Source organism: Cebus imitator, unplaced genomic scaffold, assembly GCF_001604975.1.
Source record: "Cebus imitator isolate Cc_AM_T3 unplaced genomic scaffold, Cebus_imitator-1.0 Scaffold437, whole genome shotgun sequence".
In the NCBI taxonomy this organism is placed as follows: domain Eukaryota; kingdom Metazoa; phylum Chordata; class Mammalia; order Primates; family Cebidae; genus Cebus; species Cebus imitator.
Genome location: NW_016107752.1, coordinates 1,370,451 through 1,374,899, shown reverse-complemented (window position 1 = coordinate 1,374,899; position 4,449 = coordinate 1,370,451). Strand labels below are relative to the sequence as shown.

Sequence of the window (4,449 nt, the reverse complement as noted above, 5' to 3'; positions counted from 1 at the left end):
AAAAAAAAAAAAAAAGATGGAGTCTTGCCCTGTCACCAGGCTGGAGTGCAGTGGCACAATCTTGGCTCACTGCAACCTCCACCTCCCAGGTTCAAATGATTCTCCTGCCTCAGCCTCCTGAGTAGCTGGAACTACAGGTGCCCGCCACTGTGCTCAGCTAATTTTTTGTATTTTCAGTTGTGATGGGGTTTCATCATGTTGGCCAGGATGGTCTCAAACTCTTGACCTCACGATCTGCCCACCTCAACCTCCTGAAGTGCTGGTATTACAGGCATGAGCCACCACGCCTGGCCTGGGTTTCCTTTTTTAGGCTGCAAATTGAACTGATAAGTCATCATCTTGGGAACTCCCATATTCCAGAGAACCCCTCTGCCCACACTTATACTTTCTCCTAACCTACGACAAGATAGGATAAATACATCTTCTTGATTATTCACCACACAACCTAGGATTCATTCAAAGTTTTCCGTAGTGTGTAAGGCACATTTCATAATGCATAATCTTATTATCATGACTTGCTGTTAAGGTATTTAATTGGAGAACTTTCCATGGAAGAAATTATTTCTGCTTTGTGTTCTTAATGACATTGAATGCCAATTGATTTCCTAGAAAAAATATGGAAAGTAAACTTTTGGAATTCTGTGTCTAGTTGTAAAAGAATCAGACTGACAGATAAAAATATTGAATTCTAGAATATATAATTCAAAAATATCACCAGATTATTTTACCTCTATTAAAACATCACAAATTATATCTATATAAAATATGTGTTGTTTTCTTTCCTTTATCCATTTTAAGGAAGAAGGTTCTGCTCAATGTTCTATTTAGTGATAGATAGACTATATATTGAACTGATTCTGGATTCATTAAATCCAAATATAATATCTGGTTTTTTCCCCTGTTTGCGGATATCAAGTCAATCACTGGAAAGAGAAAAATATCAACTCTAGGTGTTTTGTTGAATAGATGTGTCCAAAACTTCTGTTCTTCACTCATCCTTCACCATATGGCATATGATATCTAAAGCTTACAGAGGGAGAATATTATAATATTATATTTGCTTGGAATGATCCATGCCAACACTTAGGTATTTCTGCATAAAAGTATGAAGAGGTTATCTATGTATTATTAAAATCATTGATTTAAAAGCAACAAATTCAGCTTAAAACACTTTTATTTTTATGATACAAAACATTTATAGTTTGGCTTTCTTTTTCACTGAAATGACAGATTTTTCCCACTGTAATATTTGTCTAAATTATTTTGGCAGTGGGCAACCCAACATGTTCAAAAAGAGATTGAAAACAATTGCCTGCATAATTTAGACCAGTTAAAATATCGTTAAGAAAATCCAGGAATTGCCCAATCTATGGTAAAATTTTTCTGATATTCTGCATTTGTAAATACTACCATTCTGAATAGGGTTTGTCATTTATTTAGCTAATTTGATCAAGTAAACTACTAGATACACTTAGTGAATAAAATCTCAGGCTTGTTCTGGTTTTATGTGGTTTTCATGACTCTTTGATTTCATTAACTGTGTAATTGGCCATATTCCACTTTACATTTTACTGTGTAGACAAAATCTTCATAAGTAATGAATTATCTTTTTATAGATGTAAAATAAGTTTTAATTATAACCTTACCTGAGATATAAGTTAACGTTTTGGTTAGTAGCAACATTTACTAAAAATGAAATGTTGCTATTATTCCATGGTATTAAGTAGCTCTACATAAGCCAAAAGGATTGCTAAAATTAACTAAAAGTGCCTTGTTGCCTGAACTTTAACAAGCTGAGGTCTCACTCTTAATTATACTGGTAGAAATTTCCTAACCTAACTGACGTAATAGGAAGTGAAAGCTAAAGAAACTGCCTTATTTTATCAGTTGCAATGATGCCTATTGTTCTTATGATTAAAAATGACCAAACTTTCTTATAACATGATGATCGTCATGAAAACAACAGCCTTACTGAGGTCTGAGTTTATTGGCCTGTGTGCTGGATGATCACCAGCAGGTTTGATTTTAAACTTGCTAACACAAAATAGTAACTGGAAAGCAATTTGTTTCACTTTGTCTTTGTAAAATTATGATGGAAAACCGTTCACCTGGGAAAATCCAAATTCATACCATAAACATAATGCTGCTTATAAGGAGCCCTAATGATATACTTGATGAATTTTAATTTCTGTTTGGAAGTCAGCAAGTGTGCATTCTATAAATGTAAACCATCTGTTGGCACCTCCTTAAAGACTAGATTTCAGTCCATCCCAACATGAATTATTTATTTTGATGGATTTCTTTCCTAAGCAAATTCAACAGGGTGTGTGGGTGGGGTTTGTGTGTGTGTGTGTGTGTACACACATGTATAGGGATGTATGTGTGTTTTAATTTCTTTTAATCTGCAATAAACTTTCAAACTCAGGACATGCATAATTGCAAACCCAGAAGATAAAAATATTCAACAATTTGAAATGTATTTATTTTACCTAACATTCTTGTGAAATTAAGGAACACCATTTAACGTTGGATCAAAGGTAAAAGGAGAAATGGTAGGAAAAAATAAAACGTTCTTGTAACTTTAACGTTTACCAGTGCCAGAAATTCCTATTACATACCAGAAAAGAGAATCCCGTAGCTATCCACTGGGAACCACCCATGATCTGTAATTACAAGGCAACTGCAGTGACAATAGACATTTAAAATACATTGACTTTACTAAATGAGAATTTACTATATTTTGAATAAATGCAACAAAAATTAACTGGGGTTAACTTAATAGACCTTGTTAAATGGCCAGTATTGCATTTTTACATAATTCTTGGTCATAAATATATAAAATAGGCTCTATATATCAACAATTTCTGCATGTAATTGCACTATCATCTTTGAGTTGTATTCAGCTTTGCATGAAGAAATTCATTTGGTAGGACAGAGACAGTTAGTGCCCTCTTGTGAATCTATTCCCTGTACTAGGAAAACCAGAGATGAGTGCTCAAGGGATTTTTTTTAAACGTTGTTCAACAAGGAATGGTAGAGAATTTAAAAATAAAAGTTACACTTCATAGAATGGTTTCTTTGAATCTGTTGAACAAAGTTCATAGACAAATCTATCTAAAATCTATATTACAAATTAGAGCAGAACTTAAATCAGCCTTTAAGAGTCAAAATTTTCTTGGTTTTAAAAATGGTACCTCCCAATAATAATTAAAAAGCTGCAGATTTTCCTAGCAAGAATCACATTTCTTTGAGGGGTAGGCATAGTTGAAGCAACACACTTATCCTAGGGCTACGGATTCTTTTTTATTCCTTTATGTGATTACTATTCCATTTATAACATAGACAAATTAAATCAACTGAAAAGTCTGTTCCTTTTTGCACCAAAGACCAAGATCCTGCTGTACATAGACCTGATTGTGCTTATGTGTATTTCCATAACACTTGTTGCCATTGGAGAGCTGCAGCTGCATTTGCTGTCTCTGGGCCTGTTTCCTCCCATTCCTTTCACCCTCTAGCAATTCTTCTCTTCCATTCAGGCAGATTTGAACTGATTAAATGTTCTTGGATTATGCAAGGAAGCTATAGGACAAAGTAGCAGAGAATATCCTGCTGCATTTCCTCCTAATTTCAGCTGTTTATAAATTTCATCTGTAGTCTTTGAAAACATATCTTTAATTATTCTTCTAGTCAACAAATCTAAAAAGTGTTCAATCCAGACTATTTACTGACTCTTAACTGAAAAAGTTATAATGTACAGGCAAAAATAATCCATATTCTTCTTCTCATTCAAAATACATTCTCAAAACATGATTACATCTATTCTTAACACACAGTCTTCTTATTCTGGTATTCTATTAAAAATTAAACTCAACCATGCTTGAATACCTGGTATCACAAAGTCCTACTCGTCTACAAAAATGTGAATGTTGAACAAGATTTATATTAATCCCTTTCACAGTTAGAAGAAATTTCTATGTTTAACTATGTCAACTTTTACCCATTGTATTAGTCTGTTCTCACACTGCTGTGAAGAAATACCTAAGACGGGGTAACTTATAAAGAAAAAAGGTTTAGACCAGGCCTAGTGGCTCATGCCTGTAGTCCCAACACTTCGGGAGGCCGAGGCAGGTGATTACCTGACATCAAGAGTTCATGATCAGCCTGGCAAACATGGTGAAACCCCATTTCTACATAAAAATACAAAAATTAACTGGGTGTGGTTGCAGGCATCTGTAATCCCAGCTACTCAGGAGGCTGAGACAGGAGAATTGCTTGAACCTGGGAGGTGGAAGTTGCAGTGAGCTAAGATCATGCTATTGCACTCCAGCCTGGGCGACAAGATTGAAACTCCATCGGAAAAAAAGGGTTTAATTGACTCACAGTTCCACATGGCTGTGGAGGCCTCAGAAAACTTATGATCATGGTTGAAGATATCTCTTCACATGGGTA

General features: G+C 34.7%; 1 protein-coding gene across 3 annotated transcripts in view; it reads left to right on the top strand.

The window, feature by feature from the left end:
* Positions 1 to 4,449, top strand: part of LOC108290525 (diacylglycerol kinase beta) — a 535,319-nt gene that overhangs the window by 416,433 nt on the left and 114,437 nt on the right. The gene's annotated exons all lie outside the window — the stretch shown is intronic.